Below are 27,130 nucleotides of genomic sequence, written 5' to 3'. Positions count from 1 at the left end.
GGCTTCTCAGGTCTGTACCTAGGAGTGATGTATCTACCCTAATCTTTGGTTAACTTCCTTGAGGGTTTGTTCAAGTTGAGGTTTTTTATCTTTTCCTTGAAAAAGATGGAGAAAGAAAAGGAAATTGCTGTATCAAGGCAAATATTTTCTAGCACAGGAACTGTAAAAGCATCTTTGCCATTTGTATCTGTGTGTTAGATTTACAAAGGTTCTTGAGGCCTCCAATTTCGATTTGGTCAAAGTAATGACAAGTAAAAATTTTAGAAAACAGAAAAAAAGAAGTAGTAACATGAATAAAGTTAAATGCAATGATAGAATTTTCAGATAGTTAGTTCTCCAAATGACTGTATTATGAAAAAATTAGTGGTAGCAAATTGTTCAAGCTTAGGCTCAAAGGTTACATCTTACAATAGGTGGTTGCAGCAATACTTTTCCCATCCTGGTAACTAAATATATATCTATTTCTTTATGAAGAATTTCATCATGAAGTAAAGGATGAAGCTAGCAATGGAGGAACACAGGGAAAAGTCCACTAGCCAACAGTTAGATGAGTCATCTAAAATATGGGATACCTAGACACTAGTTGTGTCTGCATGTTCTGTCTCAACATAAACCATATTTAATTTTTGTTTGATTCTTCTTGGAATACAGTTTGGTAGCTTGAATTTTTGGACAGAAAGGAAAACATTTATTTGCCATTTTGACTTTAAGATTATGTTTAAATTTAAATGTGTACTTCATATGAAGATTGTTGAGATCCTCTGTCATGGTCCAGGTCCAGCAACTTCCTTTGTCATGCTGAAGTCAATGGGAACTTTCCATACAAAAATGTAACTGAAGTAAAACTGCCTAGTTTTATGTAATATTTTCATATTTCAGACAATCTTAACAAGGAAATTGGAAAAACTTGGTTTTGCCCTTTTTAATAAACCAAAAAAACAGCCAAGCATGAATAGTGTTTCAAGTTTAGAGCAATATTTCAAAGAAGTTACTGTCTTATCCCTTTCTAAGAATTATTTCAAGGTGAAATTATTAAAAGAAATTGACAACATCCATTGAAATACATTTCAGATAAGAAAAAGCATGTTTCTTGAGACACACAGTATGGTATCTTAATGAAACTAAACTGGTAATGAATTTCAATAATTGGTCCAAATTTCTTCTCTCTTATTTGACTTGGATGTTATCTTTAAAGAGTCAAGTCATCATTGAATTACAGTGATACTATATTTATTTTCCATTTCTCCTAAATTGTTGCACAATATTATATAACAACAAAGTACCTGTAAATCCTGGGATGAGGATGATTTTCTATGCCACACTGTTGACATGACAAGAGAAGGTTTGCATGATTGTGTTTGCATAAGTTCGTGTTCTGATCTCATGGAAATATTCTTTTAGCAGAGGTCTCCTAAAGAAATATAAGGTATTTTCTATTCTGAGGAACAGCTGGCTTCAACTAGTCTGATTATGAGTAAATTATTATTGGAGTGCTAAGCTTGACTGGCGATAGGAAGATACAATTGAATTTGTAGTACCTGCAGATTTTGTAAATGAATCTAAGTTTGCATTGGGAGAGTTGGTTTTTATGTACTGAAGACAGCTCTCAGATCCCTAGGACCTGACTGAGATTTTCTTATTCCCAGCTTCATCCACTGATGACCAGAAAGGCAGTTATGAAAAAAATCTCTCTGAAACAGCTGGATTAAAATATTATTTGGACCTACTGTACTTTAAGAAATCATGGTAAGAATTACTATTTAGCTAATAGCTGCCATTATTTTCCTAAGCAATTTGGCATTTTGAACATAGCAGATTTTCACATGAAATTATACAAAAGGCTAAAAATTCAATTGAATTCTATTGTCTGTGTCAGTCACAAACAATCAGAACTCCTGTTCAAGGTATAGTAAGGGAACTGCATTTTTTAATAATAAAACTTTGTCTAAGTGTTCCTGATTAATGAGCTATTTGGACTTTTGCTTAACTTCAAGGAAAAACATAGTGAAAATACTAAGAGAGTAACAGAGAACTTGCTTCTTGTTCCTATCAATTAAACACATCTGATTTAAAGAGAGGTTGGGGTCTTTAGTTTGTGGGGTTGTGTTGTGGTTTTGGGATATTGTCATGGAACATGGAAGGCCAGAAATTGAAATGAAAATTAATATCGTGTAAAAATTGTTCTTTTCAGCATCCAGTAAAACAAAGTTTGCTGTTACAAATTCATATATCCTGTACATGCATAGGCTATACAAAGAGCTGAATGTTCTAAAATAATTTGTAAACCCTAACCACATGAAAAAAAGTAATTTCGCTTTGTCTTCACATCAGCCAATATTACTAGCAGTACAATGTCAACTCAGCTGCAAATTACAATCTATGGTTTGGATATCTATGGATGTTCAAAACCTGTTTATCCCTATTATTAACTGAAATGCCAAGCCATTCTCAGGATGCATTCCTTAATACATTTACAGCTATAAAAGCATTTAGGATTAAGGTATAACATCTACAAAACTGTATTGTACCTTTTGGATCCTTTTTCCTCTTCACTGTACTTGTATATTGAATAAATCCATCACAATGAAAAAGACCATCCTGCAAAAAGCCAAGTAGAAATCTTGCCATGGAGTCAGAAAATGATGCTGTTTGAATAAAAGTTAGTGAAACCTTGATTAATTGATTATCCTTTTATTTAATCCAGTTATGTCTGAGTTTTACTTTGTATCTTTCCACGGTGTAAAAGACTGTCAGAGTTCAAGGAACCAGTAGATTGGTTATCTAGTTAGACCTCATGTTACATAAGACTGAGATATTACCTACCCTGAAGGGAAAATTAATGACTTGGCATTGTGGAATTATGGAATGCTGGATCATTTTCTAATCTATGCTCTATTATATTTCGTCAGTATCAGGAAAGATGAAGCTAGTTTTACTTGGCTGTTATACTCCATGAATGTCATGCTCCAAAAGTCACACACATTTTCCTTTTCCAACCAGCGCAGTTTTAATTTTCTGGAGAGTCTTGGTGTGTTTTTCCAATGCTCAGGAGAGCTTCTCATCTGACACCTTTTCAGAACCTTAGTCTCAGTTTCATTTGATAGTTCCACTCACAGCTCTTGTGAAAACACAAACTTCTGAAGCTCCATGGGTATACAACAGTTAGCAAGGACAACTTGCAAGAATTCTCTTATGTGGCATGTCCATGAATGTCTTGTGTATAGGAAGACACATGGTAATATTCCTGGAGCTTCTTGGGTGTGCTCCTGGGGCATTCAAAGCATTTCCCCCACAAGTGGCAACAACGCTGAAGTCACAGATGAGGGCTGTCTGGAGAGCACTGGTGGCAATGTGGACACAAATTCCTCCTGTGCATACTGAGGCTCAAAATACTTAATTTCCTTTCGTTTCTCAGCTGAACTCTTCTGCACTTCACAGTTGTGCAGATTGCCTCACATTTTGACCTGATAATTCCCTCTGCCAGGCCTCAGTTCATCTCAAAATAGGTTGGACTGTGTCAGATCATCTGATTCATGCCTACTAGCCAGTTTTACCACCTTTTGCTAGAGGCTATCTTGCATAATTGGCTGTGTCTGGTCCAGTGCATGATTTGTCCTAGAAAGAGATGTGTTTGTCATCATCCCATAGAGTTTTCAGTAGCAAGCTTACTTCTACAAACTAAGTTGCCTTGAAGGAATAATTTTCAGCAATGAAGGAAGACCAGTTGCTGCAGTTTAAATGGCCATTCACCTAAGAGTTGAAAGGTTGACTGTGCAATGGATGAGTGCAATACTGAATTTTTCCTCTGAAAGTTTACAGCATTATTGTTTTCTATCTGGGGAATTAGATTTTCACAATGATGTTTTAAAAATGGAAATAGTGAAAAAATCTGTGAGACAACATTTAAACGATTATAAATTGTTCAGCTTGGTACCTTTCTTAAAGGCTGTTGCTCTGCCATGGTTTTTGTGATAGTTTTCAGCACATCTTTAAGTGCATCAAGAAAATACGTGGTCCATAAGGGGCAGGATGTGTTTTCCCTCATTTTCTGTTCTATCCCTGCTCTTTCAATTTCAGGGTAACAGATTTTGAAGGAAAACTTGAGTTTCTTATCCTATGCTTTTTCAACAGAAAAACTCACTGCTTATTTTTGTGTAATCCTGTTATGCAAATCTCTGTATTACTGCACACCTGACCTCCCTTGTGATATTTTTTACTTAGTGGAAAACAGAAAGATATGTTTTATCAACACCACCTGCTAAAATTAAACAGAAAACAATAACTGAGTTTAGTATTTTTTTGCCTTTTATGAAAGAAGAAAAAAATGGAAGTAATAAGCTGTAAAGTAGTGCCAAATTCTAGGAGGGAAATAAGATGGTTTATGATCCTAACGTAAAGTTTTTATTATTACTATTATTATTTATCAAGTACTTATTAAAAATGCATTTATATAAATTTATGTAATCAGTCATTTTTGCTGAATTTTGGAATTTCCACAACTTCTACTGTGGCCATACTCTATGAAAACAACTGTACCTGTTCAAAAGTAACATAGTCAGTCCCAGCATCAGTCCTTTTGGAGAGACATTGAAAGTATGCTGTGACAGCTGTAATGAACTCAACAGCATGAATCCTTTTAAAGGGAGGAGTAAAGCCTTTTAACTGAGTTACAAAAAAATCTTTGACATTTCTTATGTCAACTCTGTCCCTAAAGTAAGTTACTATTGTCACATACAGAGTTTAGATGGCAAATCTTATCCTTTTTCACTCTAGGATATCAATTTAGAAATTTGTATTAGATTCAGTGACCTTTGGTTATGTTTATGTTATTTTGTGATGCCTGTGAGATTTTTCAGCTGTTATAAAGCAGCAGAGAATGGTACTGTGGTTTTGGAAGTTTGAACATACTCTGTAGAAAAATCCGGATGAGCAACTATCCATCTTTGGATTCTTTTTTCCTGTTGCTTATTCCAATGAGTGATTGACAATGTAGTTGCCAGCTTAACCCAATGCTGCATGAAACAATTGTGTGGCACAGAGTAGGCTTTGAGCTTCATACCCTTAGCATGAATTTTATGGCTAGACTATACTTTCACTTTGTTAACGTAGCTGTTTCCTGTAAAAGAACTATTGAGCCACAGAACAAAATGTAAGGGATGTCACTATGCAGCCATGTTATTTTAGTAGTACATAGTGGCTAACCCCCCCTACTTTTCAAAAGATACAGTTTTTGTTTTCATACACAGAGCTCAAAAGAAAGAAGAATCATAGAATCAAAGAATGTTAAGGGTTGGAAGGTACCTTGAAGATTTTCCAGTCCCAACCCCCCTGCCATGGGCAGGGACACCTCCCAGTAGACCAGGTTGCTCAAGGCCTTATCCAGTCTGGCCTTGAACACTTCCAAGAATGGCACATCCACAGCTTCTGAGGCCAACATGTTCCAGTACCTCACCCTCACAGAAAATAATTTCTTCCTAATACCTGGCCTAAATTTCCCCTTTCAGTTTATACTCAGTACTCTATGCCTCTTTATAGAATGCATTGTGTGTTTATCATGGCAAGCATTAATTTCAACAGTGTGTAAATTTTATCCTTCACTTAGGTTTCACATGTAGAAGTCAGGTACTACAGTGAAGAAAATCCTTTGATCCGGAAAGGATGTTTCATCAGCAGTTGTTCAGCAATTTGTTCTTCAGATATAATATTACATTAGTCTATTATAAGAAAAGTGATCTGGAATTTTTACAGGCCTAATAACAATCTCAAGACTGTCACAGTGATAGGGATAGCAGATAATTAGTGTGTTTAATATATATATGAGGTGGTCATTAGACCAGGTGACTGAGGGTCAGGATAGTCTGTTACAGATCTTCACTGAGACAGGATATATCTGTAGCTTCCATAAAACAGGCTGGTTTCTACTGTTTCACTTACTGAATGGGAGTATCAAACTTGTTATACTAGACTGAGGTTTTTGGATGAGAAACAACATATAAGCAAGATGGAAAACTCCCCGAATATAGGCAGTGTGCTCCAGAATGGGCAAGTACAAAGAGCCACCACAACATGAACTGCTGTGAAAGGCAGACTGCCCTGACTATGGCTTTTTCACAGGCTTCTCTTCTCACAGTGGTTTGTCAGATAGTGTCAGTTTTCCCTCTTATGAGTAATTGGCAAATAAATATGATGTTACTGGAAGAGGTGAAGTAGCCCACCAGATGCTGCAGATTAATATATTTTTTTATGAAGAATGACCCAAACTAGGTACTCCTGACCATTATAGCAACAGTCCTGACTACTCTTTCAGGCAGTGGATGATCATAAGGCTTCCAGAGGAAGGGGGAAGGCTTTTTCACTTATTATGTCAAAGGTGCCTCCTTTGCTCTTGATTTCTTGTCTCTATAGATCCATGATCACCTGATTTCACTTCAATGTTATTGTCTACCTCAGCCAACTGTGCCAACCTTTGTTTTTAATCCCCTAACATCCTATGGTAAGTTTCATCCATTGCCTTAAAGCCCCTTCAAGATTCTGAGAATGTTTGCTTTTTTCTGAGAGACCTGTGACACTCTTTTTTCCCCCTCCGCACCTCTTCTTACCAGTTACAAAAAGCCCATGGAACCTCTCCAAGGCCTTGAGTCATTTGTTCAGTTGTGTTCCTCAATCTGTGAGCTGGGAGATCTCGTCATAGATATTGTCTCTGTTATCTCTTTTTCCTGAGGGTCTGTGTGTCTAGGTGGGGTTTATTACTTTTTCCGTGTCTTCTCTTTGTTTTTTTTCAACAATATTCTCAAGAAATGTCCTTACATTACAAATGTCATATATCCTTTGTATTTCACACAGCTTTTACCTTCCACCAATCCTTACAGTACTTGTCATTATTAACACAATGTTTGAGCAACTAGAGCTCATCTTCTTAGGAGAACTGATCTAGATGAAAAAATTAAGCCAGTTCGAATCATTTATGAAGAGGATTCTGAAGGTAACATCACCTGGTGGTCTTTCAAGCAATAAAGTGTGCCTTTTGCAGACTGAAGAGAGCAACAGCTACATAAAATTACTTTGATTTTTGCAAAGTATTTTACTGGTAGAAGAAATGCACTCATATTAAAAGAAAAACACCCCTGGTAACAGCAAATAACTAGCCACTTGGATTGTATAATAATTTAACTTGAAGACTCAAAAACAACTCCAGTCCTGTGGGCTTTTAAAATACCCAATAATCTTCAGATATTTTAGTGGTGCTTTGACAGTTTTTTTGCAACAGCAGCCGAGACAGTCTGCATATTCTGCACAGAATTCCCAATATTTAGCAAAAACTGGTAAGTCAAAATATTTTAGCTGTAGCACTCTACTTTTCCCACGGTATCTTCTTGAGCTCTTTCTAGGTAATTTCCCTGCTGTAGTGCCTTATGTGAGAACTTGCTCATGCAACTTCATTTCACATGATGTTCTTTAACTGTGAATCGAAATTATTGAAAAAGCTCAGTTTTCAATAATTATTTTCTCCTACAGAAAGAGAATACTTGAAGAACACAAACCATTATGTGAAGGAAAAACCCCAAAGGAACTGGACAAATTTGTCTCAATTTTGACCTGTTGCAGACAGTCTGTCAAGGTATTCCATGTACCTCAACCCCTTCCCAGGGGCAGATTACCTTTGTTGTTGTGTCTCCAAGTGACACAAGCCAGACCTGTACTCGCCTTAAGGTGTTCAGATTTTTGAATAAGCCATTAATTTGATGGACTTCATTAACCTAGAGCTCTAGGCAGTAAAAGAGTGGGGAGGTGGGATTTAAAGCCATTTTGGCCTTTCCAAGAATTATGTTAGGAAAGCATCCTACAATCCTAGATATAGGAAAATATTTGGAGGAATAAAAATGGTTTCTGAATGACATGGCATAGGCTGTTGCAGCCTACAAACCTTTAAAACTCCTGTGAAAAGAATTGACATTGCATATTGCATAGTATAGCACAGCAAAGAATATCTTCCTTGAAATGGGTGATGATTTTATTCATTGCAGATTCCTAAGAATTCACAGATTGAGGTAATTTCCCTCTAAATTTCATCCTCACGTGCTAATACAGCCAGCTAATCTAGAGGTCGAATATCCACCAGGTCTACTGCAGATACGTTTTGAAAAACTCAGGGAAGGAATGGTTGCTTCTGGAGACAATAGTAAAGAAGAATTGTTGTCTAGGTAACTATTGTTTTCTGGTATTGTTTACCTATAGAGTGGATCCCATCCTTTTCTGAAGTGTATCTGTAACCATTAAATACTCCAAATTAGGTCCTATCTTACCTAAAATATTTGATGTAAATAGTTGATATTAAATTTTCTCCTTTTTTCTTGGTATATGGAGAACAGTACTAGGTAACAGGTGCACAGTGTGGACACATGGATGGCTTAAAACTGTGCTTTCAAAAATGATCCTCTGAGAGTAACTGTTTCATGCTTACATCATTTATTTCTTCCCATAGGACTGACTCTAACAGTCCTTTTGTTTTTCACCTTTTCACCTTCTACTTGCACAACAGCACACTGCATTTCTCACCGTTCAATTTTTTTTTTTAATTGTGGTATCATTTCTGCAATTTATCAAAGTAATTTTGAATTCTAATTTTATGTCTCAACATTCTTGCAGTCTCACCTGATTTCCCATCATCTGTGCATTTAATAAGCTTGTTGTTACTTTAGTATCAAATTCATTAATGACAAGATTTAAGTAAAAACAGATTTTGAGTAGACCTCTTCTACTGTGGGTGGGAATTCATTGATAGATACCCTTCTGACTACAGGTTTCCAACAAGATTTACACCCACACTGTAGCAGATTTTATCCAGATTGTCCTGTAATAAATTTTGTCTACATCATGTCTCCCTAACCTGCTTATAGAGTATCATGTAGGACACCATTAAAAGTTTTTATTATTCTTGTGATATGAAATGTATTTCTATGTTTCTGTGTTTTCATTCTATCCACAAGTTGCATCACCCCACTGTAGGATAATTGCATTGGTTTGACACTTTTAAATTTTTTGCAAATCCACATTAGCTGCTATTAATCCTGTAATCTTTCAGTCTCTTCTCTACTTGGATAATGGTTTAGTTACTTGTATCAAGGTTACTCAGGGTCCACAGTGAAGCTGAAAAATCTGCAAAATCCTCGTGAAATTGTCCAGCTCACTTCTTTTTGCAGTTCTTAGGGTTAGCCTGCATTTAGGCCACCTCTTGTCCCTGTAAATTTTCAAAAATAACTGCTAATGAATGTGTTTATTTCAGCCATTTTTATAAATATTTTAGAATTAAATTTATCAGGGCCAGCTGATTTCCAAACATTTATCTTACCTAAAGGTATTCACACCTCTTTTCCCCTTTATCTAGGCTGAGATCTTATCTCATTTGTGTGAAGTAATCAACTGTGAAAGCCAGGGAAAATCGATGGGGAATTTTGGAAAGGCAAATTTCAAAAGGGGCACAAAATGCATGGGTTTTCATCACTGCTGGATAATGAGCAGGGTTTTTTTCCTACACTTCTGCTAGCAAGCTGTGCATATGTTATGGGGATATGTCTTGTCAGTTTCAGAGGATTTATACTTAGGTCTTTTGTTTCCATATGCTCACCTATGTTATTTTATGTTAATCTTTAGCAACCTGATTTTGTCTTTACTTCCTGGATTCTTCTTCAGCTTGAAGTAAGAGAAGTCATTAGTTACATCGATCACTTCTTATTCTTCCTCTTCACTGCACTACAAGATTGTGTGAAAATATGACTATGGCTTAAACGTCATGTGTAACATGACATTCTTCAGAAGAGGTGATGCCTACACAGAAGTGAATGTGATGGACACAAATTTAACAGAGGGAGATATATAGCTAATACAGAGCAAGTTAGCTTTTTCTGAATCAGATGTACATTTAATTTACATAGCATGCAGGGGCATTGGAATTGTTGTGGTTTAACAGTTAAATATTTTAAGATTAATATAATAACCTTGTCTAGCAGACTATTAATGCCTTTTTTGTTTCTCACCTGTTTTTATAAAGCCTGTTTTATAACCCTACAAGTCTGTTTTGCAAACAGTGCTAATACCAGTCAATTATGCTAGCTGGCATTTGACAAGACCTACAAACACCTAACAAATTACCAACTGAGTCACTACATGAGCAGGAATTTACAGCTATGAACAATGCTACCATTTCTATTTATAAGTGTTTCTGACTGTTCTTGTTTTGATTACTTACACACACATGCACATAAGAGGGACTCATCAGCTCATTGCAGCCTCACAGTTGACTCAGTCTGGCAGCTGATGCATCTACAGCAGATCTGCTGTTCCTTTGTTAAAAGCTGTCATAACAGGCTGTAAGAATTATTATAACTAACATTGCAGAATTCGGTATTCCTGGACAAGGGTGGATCCCCTTATACTGAAAGCATTAAATAACATCACTGTTTACATAATAAATGACATCTGACAAGGCACAGTATCTTGTCCTTCTTAATAATATTAATTATATATATAACACACAACACATTATATAATATTAATAATATTTTCTATTAATTCTGGAGAAAATATGACCTCTCACTCTACAAAAAGAAATGGTCTAACAAATAATATGAAAAGAAATAAAAGGTCTTACATTTGTGCTGTCATACATGCAGTCAGTGATGAACAAAGGAATGTCTGCATTACACGCCTCAGGCTGTGAAATATTGCCACTTTTTTTTGAGAGCAAGGGCTTTTAGGGTGCATTTGACCTCCCATTCTTCTTTTGTGATGTCATCAGAAGACAGAACTCAAACCTCCATGTCTTGAGATCCACAGAGAAACTTCCATAGCGCTATAGCACCTGCTTGTAGCCAACAATTTCTTTTACTGTATCTTTAAACTCAAGACCTTTTATAACTTTCTTTCTATTGGATTCACCTCTGATGTGCTTGCTTCAAGAGGTGTAGTTTCTCTTAGGCAGGGAAATTTCTTACCATTTCAGGAGAACATGCCATTGCACAAAACAGCTCTCTATCACACTCCAGCTCCCACTTCTTGAAGATTTTCCCATGCTGAGAAGAACATAAAGAACCATTATAATACTGAAGGTTGAATATGTATTTCAAATTCACAGACCTTTGCTTCATAGAGTGTAATACTCCCACAGGCACTGACTGAGAGGAAAATGAGCCAGGCTTAACTTCTAGTCTTTCTTACTTACACACAAAGAATATGCAGGGGAAGCCAGTCTCTAGCTAGTCACTGCTCTGCTTTTGCGAGGCAGAGCAGAGGCGGTGCTCCAGGATGCTGCTTGTAGCACCTACATTGCCTGCTACTGTCACAAGTTATCATTATCACAAGGCAGAGGAAAAGGGTGAGCCAAGGACGGCTGGAAATGGCCATCAGTTGACCTCTTCTGTCCTACTGGTGATGAAGGAAGCCATGAGAAGGGCTCAAAAAGGGGACACTGAGCACCCCAGGAAAACTGGGGAATGCCCAGAACTTCAACAACCCCCACCTCTGCGATACCCAGACCAAACATGTCACATGAGTGCTCTGGCTGTTACTGGAAGAAGGTAAATGAGCTATGAGTGGGCACTGGAAGGGCTGGGATGGAAATACTGGCAACACATGCTCTGGACATTGTCAGATGCTGAGGAGTATGCAGCCAACACAAGAGCCGCTGTCACCCTTGCTGTAGGCCTTTTCCCCTCTTGTCTGCCTAATTTTTGATGTAGTGGCAAGACTTGGCTCTGATCACATTAGAACAGACATTTTTGTGTTGCAAGATACACTCAGGTATCATTTTGGACACCATTTGGCAGCTCCTAGAAAACAAATAAAGGTTTTCAACCTAGACACCAAAATGAAGCTAGCATTTCTTTCAAAGGCAAAAAATGCTGAAAGGGTTTTCATTTTATGTTTGAAAACCATCTTATCAGAATGTGCCAGTGGTTAATTTTCCTAACATTTTATGTGTGTAACATGAAGGGACAATAAAACACTGGGAAAGGTAAAAACAATCAGAGATTGTAGACCATATGGTGAGGGCAGATCTTGAAGAACAATAAAGTCGTCATCCTCTGGCCTTTAATGTTCATTTGTTTTCTGGGTTGTTTGTAATGTGCCCTGTGGCAGCATTATAAATCTTTTTCCTGTGTAATAACTCTTACTACTTCTTCTCTTGCAATTACAAAAGGTGTTTTATTTTTATCAGCCATTCCAGACAACACAGATCCTATCTAATGTATATCTGGAGCAGTAAAAAGATTGAGTGTATAAGTGTCTCATATAGTGTGATACATAAAATCAAACATTAATAAAGGCTTTTGACAACCTCCATCTGTTTGATCTTCACACTTCTCCCTCTGCTTTTTTAAGAGATAAAGTCTTGAAGTATTTCAGCATTTCCTCTAACTCATCTAGTCTGCCAGTTTTTTGCAGCAACTTCTCAGTTGCTTGGTCCCATGACCAAATCAGAGAACAGTGTTTTTGTTGGGGTCATAGGTGCTACTTTTGTGTCTCTGGAAAACACACAGAAAATATCTTGGACAACTTCTGAATCTGAGGATGAGTTACTGCAAAGTGTTGACTGTAGGGTCATGGAAAGTGTGACTACATGTACCAAGATGTAGGAGTAAAAAAGATTGAGAAACTCTTGAATAGAATATCCAGTTCTAAAGCTCCAGTTGAGCTGAAAATATAATTACCATTTCTCTGTTTCAAGCATGAAATATCAGGTCAGGTTCTCTTGACGCATTTTGTTGAATGTCCATGTCAGTAGCTAAAGCATAGGAACTGCGGATCTTGATCACAAGAACTCTCTTATCACAGGAATTCTCTTTTCACCAGTGTAACCTTCTTTTATACATATTAGATCCAGAAAATTAAAAATAAGTACCTAAACTGGTAGTTCTGTCTCTATACTTAGACCCTCTGAAACTGCCGCTGTGTTTCATAATGCTGTCCTGGAGTTCAAGCTAAAAGGAAAATTTCCCAGGTTTCAAAAATCCCACCACCAACAATAAAAAAACAAACAACATCCCCCCAAAACCAGAAAGTATGACTCCATAGGCTGAAAACGAGCAGACTCTTGCTTGTCTTCCACATACAACTTCCTGCTTTCTTGTAAGTGCAAACATTAGGCTACAGTTTCATGCTCTCAGTGAGTTTAATGTAGGTGAAATAGATTTAAGATTCATACACAAGAAAAAAAATTAAAACTATATTATTTTGATGTGGGAGGAAATAGTCTTACAATTAAACACATCTCAAGGATTTTCATATAAACCAGTGAAATCCTTGTAAAAATTCAACCCTTACCTTGTATTAGTTTTATTTAATAAAAGTAATTATTTCCTTTCACTTGCTAAAACTAGTATTAATCTTCTATTTTAAAAGAGGATTAAAAAAATGAAAAAAATGATAATCAAAATTAGTACATATCATGCTATGAGAAGCTATTTAGTGATAATATAATGGCCTTAGCCTAATTCAAACTTTTATTCTACATGAAGATGTATTCTCAAGTCCCACGGAGATGAAAAATCCCTTAAATTATTGTTCTTTGCCATGCTTTCATGGCATAGGTGATGCCATACATGCCACAAACAAAATTTTCTTACCAATTTTAATTTTTCATAGGTCTTAATTCTAAAATATGCAAGCAAGGAAAAATGTGTTTTAGGAAGAAATAATAGAAGACAATGTAATATAAGACAGTAATTCTATCTGTAGAATAAACGTATTATGAATTCCTTTTCATACAGTCAAACTATTGCCTATATTTTCACAATGTAGCACAGAACTTCTTAAGAGCATCAAAACCAAGTAGGACCAAAACAAACATCTGTCTGCTATTTATGAATAAAGATCAAGCAGACAGTCTTATAGTTGTTCATTTCCTTAAGGAAGAATTGCTTCACTAAAACTTGAGCTTATGGTTGTATCAACAACATAACAAAATACTCCCCAGCGGACTATGAGTTGATGTTGGTGCACGAATCACGTTTTGCTATAACAGAAGGTATGAGTATTCCTGTAATTTCAAAAAGGAGATGCACTAAAGACTCTAGAGAGCAAAAAAAAAAAAAAAAAAAAAGTAAGCGTCTAACAGAATGTTTCTCCCACCACACCAATGAGCTTAACACTGCTTCAAAAACAAATACAGACAGTAGGACCAGTTAACCTATTCTCATTTCCTAGACTGGAAAAATGTCATTGTAGTTCTATTAAAATTATATCCTTTAGAAAATTCCTGAGGGACTTTCCTGCTGAAGTATCTCTGAGGTAATCTTTTTATGAATCAATCCAGAAGGAAATGGCCAAGGAGTTCTCACAGGACTTTCACTACATCAAAGATGCCTCAGATAGCTTTAAGGAGCTTTTCAAGAGCTGGTTGGACAAAGCCCAAAGCAGCTTGGTCTGTATTGAACATTGACTGTGCTTTAAGAAGGGAGTTGGGAATAAGTGATCTCCCAAGGCCCTTTCCTAACTGCATAAACCTATCAGTGACCTCAGTGTGATTTTTGAAATGTCTGTTTATGTCAAAAAACTAAGCTAAAGTGTGATAATTATTCCATTACTTATGAACGAAAATTAGCTTTAGGAGCCGGCAGCATTATCCACTTTTATTAGCATAGTTTAAAAAGTGACTTCCAGATCAGATGTGGCGTCGTGACTGATTGCTGGACACCTAGAGAAGAGTGAGTAACAATTGTTCAAAGAAATCAGTGCCACCTAAACATCCAGATACCTCCATATGTATTTGATCTATCCTTCCTCTGTATAGCAGAGTGTCTCTTTTTTTTTTATATGATGTACTCAAATGTCTTTTGTTCTCAAGTGATGTTTCCATATATGCTGCTAGGTCAAATTTCATTTTCATGTTGAAATGAATTTCATTTCAATGTTCATATTATGATCCTTGAAAATCTTTCATTTTTTAATGACTGTAAAGAAATTGGATTATTGTCATTCTACCATAGAAACTTCATTACATTACATTTCCTTTAAATTCTAGATCTGCATATCTTCTACATCTGCTAGGACAAAAATTTTACAGTAAAATGATGGTTGAAAAAAGTGTGGAACCATATGTTCTCATAATACAGACAAAAATATTGTTCAAACTCAGATTTTTCTTCTTTTCATGCACTATTTTGATTGCAGTGTAAAAAATGCAGGTTCTGGGGTGCAGGGTGGACGAAGGCGGAACTTAAAATTCAGGGGTATTTAAGGGGGTAATGTGCTAAACCATCAGATAATATTCTGCTGTCGGAGCTCCCATCTTTTTTCCATACATAGGCTGGGGTTGATCAAACTGTGTTTTTCTTGTGGAATAACTGATGTGGGCTAGCACTTTTATGAAAACACAAGGAATTCTCATGGTAACAAGATCATTTCTCCACAAAACAATGAAACTTCATATGCACTTTGTCCATCACCCACCTGGATAATCCTCCCTAATAAAAAGAGGTAGAGAAAGACCTTATTGTGTTGTCTGGATGGGCTCTTCGGTGACAGTAAATGCATGTGACAATACACCAAAGGGACCCAACTTCTATCATCCTTGACACTTTTACCATCATGCTTCAGTATAGGGCTCACAAGTGGACTTTGCTGTCCAATTCACTCATTATTTATTTCCTTCTCATCTCTGTGGATCTCATATTCCATGACTCTCGGGAAAGACTTCATGCCCATATTCTCCCTCCCAGACTTTTCCCAACAAATGGCACAGGATAACTCTGCTTGTTGTCTTATCCTTCTTCAGACTAAGGAAAGAGCCTTCCAATCCTTCCTCCCATTTTCTTGTAATTGCTGATTCCAGGATTCGTCAGAGGGTCTCATATTCTAAGCACTCTTGGGAATGGTAGTACAAATGAGTACTCCTGACTTACCTGAAATCTGTCTGGAATTATTCGTAAATGGACCAGCATGAACAGATGTGTGAGCATTTGTGCATGCTTACATATGTCTGTGTGTTAGAAGTATAAAGAAAGAGGAGTTCCCATTCTTATGGGAACAGCAGTGCTTCAAAGTTCTTGAAAATGGAGAAAATCAAAACAATTTTTCTGAGACAAATAAAAAGGTCCCTTTTTTTTTTTTTAATGAATGCTACTTTTTAGGTAGAATCCCTATCTGCAAAAAGTTAATAATCGCCTGCTAATGGCTAATCCCTTTCTTGTTTTTCAAACGAAAACGAAGACTAAGAATAAAGAAGAGTTTTTCTATGTGCATGGTTTCCTTCTGCTCCCTCTGTACATTCTTTTCTGATTCAGATGGCTTTTGCAGCACAATCTCAACAAAAAACTGTATAAATTCCCTCTGTGTTTAAGCAGCTGGTGCTGCTTCACGTTTTTTTCTTACACATGATATTTTGTCCATTATAATATCCATTTCAGCCAGATATAAGTCTGAGGATCCCTATCCATGAATCAGTGTTTAGCTACAGCATCATCATGTGAGTGCACAGCTGAATCAATGATCAGAATTCATGTGGAGAATCAATATGTTGTTTCATTTGATCTGAGATACCACCTTAGCTTCCATTTATGTAAACCTCGTAGGTCTCGGGAGATTACTTTGCACAACTATTTTCTTCAGAATATAATGAAAAATTAATTTAAATTGGCAAGCATTGTTGGGAACAAAAATCTGCAGAATTTTATATATCGAAGATAATACTGTCAATAAACGTCAGGTATGAGTGTGGCTGGTCATTCTGAAAGAATGATTTTTCCTTTTTTTCACTCTACTTAATTCATTTGACTCCACCATAACTTGCAAATGTAGTGTACAGAAGAAAAATAGGTTTAAAATAAAAAAGTCAGAACTAGTATAAAGCATTTAATAAGGAGTTTAGTACTTTAAAGAAGATCATACATTTTGAGCATTAGAGGCTAAAAAGGAATATGAAATAATTTCAGTGGAAAAACTTTCATGATGATTTAAAAACATTAAGAAATGAACAATTCATGGCTGGCTAGTACTTGCATTTTACAGTAATACATAGTTTCAGAAATATGAAACCAAATCACCTCCGTTTCAGAATACAAATGTACTAGTAACTAAATATATTGTAGTTCCAGTTGGTAAGGAAATAATTTATATCCAGATTGGGGAAGGTTCAATAATCAGTAAATATCAGTGCTATTTCACTGTGATAACCAGCCCTTCAACTATATAGCAAGCTATCACAAAGCAGATAACTTTATTTAAATACTTGTTAACTCAGGATTTAAATAGCTGTGAGGAGGAGATAAGCCATACATTCCTACAATAAAGACAACCCTGTATTAATATAAACCAGTATGTGATATTATATTGGGTGATGTAAAAATTACCAAGTGATGCATCTGACTCAAAACTCTCAAACTTTACCTGCTGAAATATAATTAAAGCCTTCAGTTGAGTCATATGCCCTGAAATGAATTCTGTCTAAAATGAAACATAATAAATGTTTGAATGAGGTAAGAAATAGGACTGTGGCAAGACCGTGGGAAGTGCATGATAGTGCAAAAGGAAGGTGAAATAACCTGAATCATGTAGGCAGTAGGGAACATGTCTAAGTAACAGCAAGTTGTAAATAATTCATGGAGAAATTACCTAAGTGTTAACAAGATCATATGATTTCAGAATAATTTCATCTTGGGTTGTGTTGGTGCTGCAGTCCCACTACATAGAAAAAAAAAAGAGGCATTTTTCATATTCCGTGATAACTTTTCACACTGAAAAATTGGACATCTCCTTTAACTCATAGAAATCATTGTTCAGACATGATCAGGAAGAATATTAGTGTGGTGCGCTACTCATACAAAAGTAGATACACAACATATAATTCTCCATAAGCCTCCCCACCTGTTTATCAAATTAAACTATACTTTAAGCTATCATAGTACTATTTAAAGAGAGCTTGTATTTCAATTACATTCTCCATCAGTAGTCATGGGGGAAGCAGAGCGTCTGTGGCTCATTTACAGCAAAATATGGCTATTCTGAACAGCATTCATTAGTCAGCGGCAGCTGTATTCTGGCAAGGAAAGCAAGGGCTAAAACTTTTCCAGAAATGGATGAATGTAGATTGGACAACATCTGCTGCAGTGTGAACAGTGTTCTTTGTTTCTGTGGTCTGATGTCCTCTTATTCCTCAAGCCAAGTCTCAGCTCCTCAGACCTTCTGCCACAGCCCACAGAAGGCAGTTTGTTTGATGGCATGATCGAGCAGATCGGGAGTCACTCTGGATTGCTCAGTTATACTTGAGCTTCAGCACAACTGCCTTTATTCAAATAGGATAAATAAGCATAGTGAACTATGAATATTCATATAGCAACTCCATTGTAACAGTGTGTCAGATGGTAAAGAGGTTTTAAGTAGAGGTACTTGTATACTATTTCACAGAATCTAGAAAATACATGTTAAAATAAGAAATAATACTTTAAAAGAAAAAAAATAAAATCTAATTAAAAAACTGAAAACTATGGCCAAAGATCTCTAAAGACCTTTTTGTAATGCAAGAATCTAGCAGTTAAGGTCTAATTTGTGGTTATAGGGACATATTTCATAGGGAAAACAAGGTTATTTCTGATTTTCAGTTATTTGAAAGATGGCAGTTTTCCTATTATATTTTTAAAGAAAACAAACACAGAATGGGGAAAGTGATATCTGGTAACCAAAGAGAACCGTGATTTTCTTTTCTTTCTTTCTTTTTTTTTTCCTTTTCTTAGTGATTTTTAGTATCTAAGTCTGAAGCTCAATCACTGCAACTTCAATTACCAAAGTTGTCCCCCTGAAGCCTGGGAAGATGACAGAGAAGGAAGGCTTCACATTAATCAGAAAGGGGATTTTGCTAACTTCATAATGAGCTAATCTGGAAACACCCTTAGGGAGATGAGTTCAGGGATCAAAATCAAAGGCTGAAGTCTCTGGAGTGAAAAAAACAGTTATTTGCCTTCGTGATGGTTGGATTTTGTGTCCACCTGTTCATTTCAAACTGGCTCTTTAAAGACCATTAAAAAGGCAGTGATTAAGAGCAGATGTTGAACAAACTGTGTTTCCAGCACACCAGTTTGGGTTCATTAATTTCTACGCTGCTTTTTTTTCTGGCTAAAGATGGTTTCAGTGCAGTCCTTTTGTCATATTCACAGACAGATATGATTTGTTCTTGGATAATTTTTTCTCTGTTTTCTCTCTCTTTCAGAACTTTTACCCCTCAGTTTATGATATTAACAGCTATCAAAACATTTTATAAACTTTCAATGACTTTTCAGCCCTTCAGCTCACAGCCAGAACAGACCTCATGAACCGCAGTTATTACAGTAGACAGAAATAGATCCATTGTTTTCTCAGTGTAAAGCTGATTCAAAACTACAGTTAACAAAATTGAAAAAAATGAAAGTACTTGCTGCTACATCACTGGGCTTGACATTTCTAAGTAATCTTAGTATTTCCCTTGTCATTTCTACCGTCGCTCAAAGATCCAGGCTCTGGGAAGTTTTTCATGAAATTGCTCCATTATGCAGGAGACTACATAGAGTTTGAATAAGGGTCAAACCTGGACCAAAAGAAGCTTCTAATATAAAGTAAATATTGATGGTTATCTCTGTGATATTGCATAAATATAAAACTTAGTATTATATCTCATGAATGCAAGCTGTGTTTGCTGATGACTAAACTCCTGAGTTAGAAATAAGACTTGGGTGAAACTCTGGAGTAGTGCCTGACACTGGAATTTTGCTGAGGCTTAGCAAGGTAATACCCTCATCTCTTTTTGAAACAGAACTGATCCAGCAATGTAGTCACCATGTTGCTTCTGTAAGGAACCCTAGAGAATTAACAAGTTGCTTAGGAATGCTTATTGCAGATGGTGTGGGAATCAGTCCAAATACAAAAGAGAGGAAACTCAGCTATTGCTTCTCTTGTATTTGATCTCGAACTCTAGAAAGGAAAAACTTGTAGAAAAGTCACTTTGAAAACTCAGCAGGAGACTTGCCTGGCTAAAGCCTGCACTCTTAGGCCTGTAATTGCATAAATGTTAATTAAATAAGACAACTAATGAGAACTGACTGACAGGACCTAAGCAGAAGTAAAGAGCAGCTGCTTTTTGGGATTCTGCCACAAGTAGTCTTCATCCCATTCCAGCAGTAACTTCCCATATTTCCCTCTCTTCTCTACTGAATGCAGGCTCAAACCAATAGCTCACATTTCCTCCCTGTCTGGCTTGGCTAATTCCCAAGATAAACAAGTCTTTTTGTTCCCTGAGGAGCAAGCTTAGCTGTGCTGGAGAAGTAAAAAGGGAATCAGGTAAGAGAGAGGGTGACAAGGACAAGGAGAAGGAAGACTTTTTCCATCAGAGCAGATGAAGAAGAAAATGGGAGTGGATAGGGGCAGTAATAGCCCCAAAAGGGGAATGATGGCCAAGAGACTGTAAGAGAAAACTGAAAGTGAGATACTTGGGAAATACAAGGGCCTTCTACAAATATCACAAGTCTGTTTGAGTTTTTGCTAGTGGAGACTGCTGTTAAAGAACTTACAGTCCTAAATCCAAAGCAGAATTAGAGAATGAAAAAATTAATCTCCTGCCATCCAGAATATGAAAGGTGGAAAAAAGAGATTGTGATGGAAACAAAAAAAAATACACAAATTGCTGTTGTTGAGGTCAAATATTCCCACTGTAATGGCCCAACCATAACTGAGCTACATGTTAAAAGGAGCAGAGGCACTGAAATAATATATTATTCAATTTTGGGAAAGGATTATAAAAAACTAGTACAACTGCAACAACATAAAAATATTCTGTAGATTCCAAGAATTTAATCTGTGGTTCTTTATATTATAAATACTACAAGTATTTCTATTTCTGTGCTTACCAGATTTTTAATTTCCTAGATATGGATAACACAAAAAATTATTGCAAAGAATAACAATGTCATTTCTGTTTGGAAAAGCTAAAAGACTTTGTTATTCAGGAGTGATACAATGTCAAGAAATAAAGCTATTCTGGAAGGTTGATAAGTGCTAAGTACAGAAACCAGTATCTTGGACTTGTTCAGCTTAAATCAAAAGGAAGTATAAAAACCCAGGTTACTAAATAATGCTTTCTAGTTCAAAATCATAGATTTGAGTTTTACAAAGGAATTCAGAGGTCAAACTGAGAGGATTCGTGTGTCCAAGGCTCTGGAAGGATGTGAAGGAAACATTTACAGTACTTGGAGTTTGTTGCCAAGAACAAGGGAAATTTTGTAAGGGAGAGCTCTAGATTTAGTTGAATACCTAGGCAGCTGAAACGGGATGCTAATAAAAAACTGGAAACTGGAAGTATTGTTCATCAAAGAATCTTATCAGGAAGATCAGAAAGTTAAGAAAGAAGATTTTTAAGCAAAGTTGAGCTCATCCTGATCAGTAATGAAGGGATCAAAATAACTACAGGAGTAGCAAAGTTAAATCAGCAGAAAATGGGACATCATTGTTGAATATGTAACAGGAATAAGATGGCTATGAGAAGGATGGTATGGAAGTGGAAACTGAGATACAGGAAACACCAGGAGAAATTATGGAGCTCAGATCCTCCTCATGGGTACCTCCTCAGTGTATGGAGTGGCCAACCTGGTAGGATAGCTTACCTCCAACTTTTAGATTTCCAAGTACAGAAACATAGGAAAGTGTGCAAGTGAGTCTAGTAGAAATTATTTTTACTAAAAACTCGATTTTTTAAGGTATCAAAAGTAGCTCTTGAAGCAGCAACTTTTCAAAAGGAAGAAGTTGTCTAGGCAGCTGCAAATAGATGACTTTGACCTCTACAGCGTGCAAGACTTGGGATATATTGCCAAAGAAAAAGCAATTAAGACTAGAGAGGCAAATAGGAATTGGTATAAAATGTAAAAACAAGAAGGCCTTGCTATTATGGATTGATAAAAGAATTTTCTTCTATAAATAGAAGGTTCACGAAAAGGAAATGACAGTGGAAGAGAAAAGTTTGAGTTCATCAAGATAAGTTATAAGTTATCAGTGTGATGTGGTCCAGAGAAAGGAAATATAATTAAACGTATCAGAAGAATTGGCAGGAGACTAAGAAATACTAATGCAAAGTCCTAGAAGAAAATTATCATGAAGAGTTCTACATACATTGTGATCATCCACATCCAGGAAAACGAAATTTGTTTTAAAAGGAGTACAGACACCACTCAGAGAAAGGGCAAAACTTCCTGCAAATAGTGACTAACAGAATTTGGTTTAATAATCTCACTAAACAAAGACTGAATGACACACATGATCCCTCTGTGAGAGACCTTCACTTCCCTCTCTACTTTCTAGACCAAAAACTGTGAAGGAGTTTTTTAAGCCAGAAGAAAATAATGATACAGGAAAAAAAAAAGCTGCATGCCGTGCACAAGTAAGTTTAGATTAGAACTAACACTACGTTCTTTACAAAAATGAGACTTTGAACCATCTTTCCAGTAAGAAGTGGAGTGAGAAAATGCAACAGTTGTAAGATAGAATTGGTTGTTTTATGACACAATTCAACCCAGCTGCTTGGCATAGTTGAAGATTCGTGATATTTTCCTTGTGATGTTTTTATGACCTGCTTTTTATTGTACAAACAAGTAATTGGTGTGCTATATTTATTAATTAATTGAGAAAGTATAGAAAAAGTTGAATTTTCATAGGTCATCAATTAATGAAAAGAAATAAATAGCAAAACATATCCAGCAATATATGTGTATTAAACTGACTACTACATACCTAGATGAAGATATACTGATTAATATACGCATCTAGGAAAATTCTTTTGCTGTACCTTGCTCTCAGGAGTCACACGTTTATCATGAGCATTCTGACAGTCACAGAAAGAAGTGTCCAAGTGGCAATGAGATCCTTATGAAGCCTTTTTCCTAAGTAGCAATAAAGACTGACTGTTGTGTCAGTGGTAAGCATGAGAAAGATGCATTCCTTCTCAGAAAATGAAATGAAGTATGCTATAGCTGTGCTTAATGTCTTCCATTCCCCTGAAGGCACTTTCAGTCGTTCCAACAAATCCCAGTGATATTGCTTGCTATCAAATACTGAAAATAAGTTCAGAAGCCAAGCTTGACATAATGCACTTCTTATTGTAGCATGTATACATGGTGGAATGAAGCATTTTAGATGCAGTCTGTCTTTCTTTTTTTTCTTTCGACTACCATGCATTTGAGCCTCAGCATCTGGTGGCTGGGCTTCTGCCTTGGCCCTCACAGGTCATTAGAAGGAGGTGTAAAGACTCAGCTCTGTAAAAGCTCTAACACTAACAGGTCAGGGACTGTGTGCTAGGCAAGTAGGCTCCTGGAGCAGTATCCATGGCTCAGTGGGGAGCACATATATGCCCACAGTATTTATATATGTCCTCATATATATGGACAGTACACCCGCAAATACCTATACACATATGCATACACCACATACATCATTCAGCCAGAGGTGGAGGATTGTGTAAAGGTGATCCAAATCACCAAAATACTCACTGTAAAAGTGCTTTCAGACAGTACTGATTTCACCCAGGGTCTGAGCAGTATCCTAGGCATCTAAATTCATTGGGAAGCACTGGCTACTTTTTAAACAGAAGCCTTATAATCTACTTCTTCCTTTCTGAGTTCTTGTTTGCTCAGCTCAAGACCTGAGTCATAACCGTAAACTTTTAGCTGGCCAGGATTAGGTATATATATTTTTTGAGAACTTTCAAGTTAAACAAACAGAAAGAAAGTTCCAGCAAGCTTTGCTTTCTCCAAGGCTGTCTGGTCACCTGGGTGTCAAAATCTGCCTACCCTGGTTGAAGACACTTACAAGGTAAATTAAAATCTGAACTGCATTATGAAAAAGAAAACTGCTTAAAAATGAGTACAAATATATTCCTTTTTTTCCCTGTTTTTAACTTGTAATTAATTTACAGCCTTCATGGGGACTTTATTACAAAAATCTTGCATTTTCTTTATCTTCCTGGTTAGTGAAACAAACTTTAAATAAAAATAAGTCAAAAATAATTTAAAATTAGTAGAAATGAAAAGTAAACTTCTGAAAAACAAATGGACTGTACTGTTCTTTGAATACTTTTTTTATATCATTTTTTCCTCATACTTACAATATTACTAGTTTAATATACTTAGTAAGAAATACCACACACTGTTTAGTAAAACAAAAAAGGTCTCATGGGTAGATATATTTTTAGATCTGAAAGAATTCAAGTCAGCTGAGACTTACACTGTGTTTTTAACATGGGATACATTGAATCTCATATCGGTAGTTGCTCTGGCACATGAATTCATGGAATGACCAACTTCATGAAAACTTTCAAGTCTTTCAAGACGACAGATTAGAAACCTCCTGGTATTTAGTGTAGAGATGCATGCAAAAATGCTCTGCTCTAATTAGGCAGAAGCATTTGTAGCAACTGTAAAGTGCAGCAGCTTTTGCATTGCTCAGGCCCTAGCTTCGTGTGTGTGTGTGTGTGTGTGTGTGCTGATGACTGTATCCCTACCTGACTTCTGTGGCTGGTTAAGATATGTATTACACCTCTTTTAGGGAAAAAGCTGTTTTTCAGTGCTTTCAGTAGCCTCACTCTGCCACCTCCACAGATGTGCCTTAATGATGTAGTCTGCCCTGCAGTGCTGCAGCCTTCAAAACCTGAGTTTTGACATAATAGTTGTTAATATTAGAATGTGCTCTGTGCTACATTGAATCCTCTTACATTTTACTGCATCTCATTTTCTACTGTATCTCTTATTAGGGTGGCTAATTTTAATTTAACACATTTATCCAAAACAAAGAGTGGCATAAATAAAAACCCTAAACAGAAAGACATATTTATAAACAAATTAGAAAATGTTTGCAAAGCACTTCAAATGTGGTTTGCTAAATCAGCACTACATTTTATCAACCTGAAATAATTAAATCATAAATATCTAGGTTTTCTTTAATTCTGCTTCACATTATGTAGCCTGGCAAATTGTCAAGAACCATGACTGATTCCAGCTCTGCACCAAAGCAAGGCATCTACCGTTCAGCAGGAAATTAAGTTTTGTCTATTTTTCACCCCCAAGTGGTACTCTGAATTTCTATAGTCCTTAAAATATTCATATTGTAATATAGGTTTCACTTCGTGTGGGACTTACTCTTAGGGAAACTACTTAGGAATTCAATTTTTTTTTTTTTGTTAGCAACTTTAAATGAATTTGTACTTTCTATTGAAAAAAGAAAGAAAATGTGTTCAATATATATGTAATCTGAAATTTTACTATTTTGCTGGGATTTTTATGGGTTCTCCAAAATGTTTTTGTCTGCTGCAAAGCACAGCTAGATATTCCATCTAGTCATGATCAGCGGTCAGTATACAATCTTTGATGTCCCCTCTTTTCCCTGGACAATCACACTGTATTTGGTCCAGGTTCACACAGATTATGAACCCTCTCTACTTTGTTCACTTACCAAGTGCCTATTGTCTGAAAACAGCATGATATTAAGAAACAAAATATTAAGTTGTAGTCCAATTCAAAACTCACCATTTATATTCATTAAGTACAGCATACAGTGGGAAATAACATATAACAAAGTAGAAAACAAAATTTGAAGCAAAAATCAAAGGGAAGAATAATTGGAATTTGAGTTTTGATGTAAATTGAGAGTAGACAACAAGATATTCTGAATGATGATGCTCTGGAAAGTGTTTCAACTTTGATGTTACAAACTCAGGAGCATTTGAAAATGCCAACTGCAGTAAAATTACGTATGTAACGATTGTTTTATACTGACAGGTCACTCATGAGGAAAAATAGTTTAAATGGACCTTGTCCAAAATAAGATTCTTATTATTCAGGACAGGGGCTGATATTGTTCATCACACTTACATTGAGAAGTTAGTACACTCCCTTGGTTCCATAAATTTCAAGGTTAGGTAGTCAAGAAGATGTGTGCATTCAGATGGGTTTTTTACTGATCTTTACTTCCGTGAATTTTGGGATTTCAGGTGTAGACAATCATTCATAGGCACAGAATGGTGAAGCATACAGTATTTTTGCACTTCTTCAGGTCCCCAGGGCAGATTTTGGTTGAAACTAGCTTATATTTTAGAATTGAAAAGAGCAGGATGAATGTAAATTTAGGAAAAAATAAATCACACTTCTAACATTATACTTTTGATTTATTGCTACTTTTAGAGACCAGTCCATGTTTTATAAGTCATCATATCACTGAGGAAACTATAGAAAGTGATTCTCAACAGTATTCTATTCATGAGACTTCATCTTTTATTTCAGAGAATCACAAGATAATTCATTATTTCTGTCATTAACCCTAATACCCAAAATAGAGCTGTTCAAGAAATTTATTTTTAAGAATATGATGGTCATTACACTTGTGTTCTGCAATGCATTAATTAAGGTACGTGACAAAGCTCTCATATGGCAAACAAATCCACTTTTAGCTCTCATACTGAAGGCCAAAGTGTCTGAGTTTGAATCTAGAGATCATGGGCTCTATTTTCAGTGTATGTGTAATTACTGAGTTAAATGCTTGTGCATAAGGTTACGTCACAGTAATTTAATTTTAATATTTTTAGTCTACTTGTCTACGTTTGTTGAAGGAGGAGAGTCTAATTCATGCTAGGTCTACACAAATCTCTCAGAAATTAAAACTCAGAGGTAGTGAACTGTTCGTTGATTTAGGATTTCACTGAGAGTCATGGAACCAGAGTAGACTTGCTATACTCTTAAATACTAAAGAATCTATCTTAAGTTTCAGGCAACCTGGGACAATCTTTTTTGTTTCTGTTGCATGTGTGATAAATATTAGACACATTCAACACCCACAGTGTCTTCATACAACGCAGTCTAGAAAAGTGCGCTACTCTGAAAAAACAGTGGCTTTAAAAGTTGGGGTTTTGTATTGTTGAATCATTCTTATTCTTTTTGATCTTTTTGGCACGTTTTTCATTGGGTAGCAATGTGCATTGATAAAAAAAAAGAAGAAAAACACTGATATCTAAAAAAATGTACTCTAGTCTATCTGCAGCTGATCCATGATATCACACGACATGGATACTTGCACTGCTTAGAAAACTTCGGGTTCCTTTCAGCACATTTACTGTACCCTTTCTGCTAACATGAAT

General features: G+C 36.1%; 1 long non-coding RNA gene across 1 annotated transcript in view; it reads left to right on the top strand.

The window, feature by feature from the left end:
- Positions 1–27,130, top strand: part of LOC116448006 — a 46,932-nt gene that overhangs the window by 2,699 nt on the left and 17,103 nt on the right. The window contains exon 2 of the long non-coding RNA XR_004241783.1: positions 1,647–1,746. This is a non-coding gene — a long non-coding RNA (uncharacterized LOC116448006). The remainder of the gene's footprint in view (positions 1–1,646; positions 1,747–27,130) is intronic.

Source organism: Corvus moneduloides, chromosome 1 (assembly GCF_009650955.1).
Source record: "Corvus moneduloides isolate bCorMon1 chromosome 1, bCorMon1.pri, whole genome shotgun sequence".
NCBI classification, from domain to species: domain Eukaryota; kingdom Metazoa; phylum Chordata; class Aves; order Passeriformes; family Corvidae; genus Corvus; species Corvus moneduloides.
This window is presented reverse-complemented; position numbering and strand designations above follow the sequence as displayed.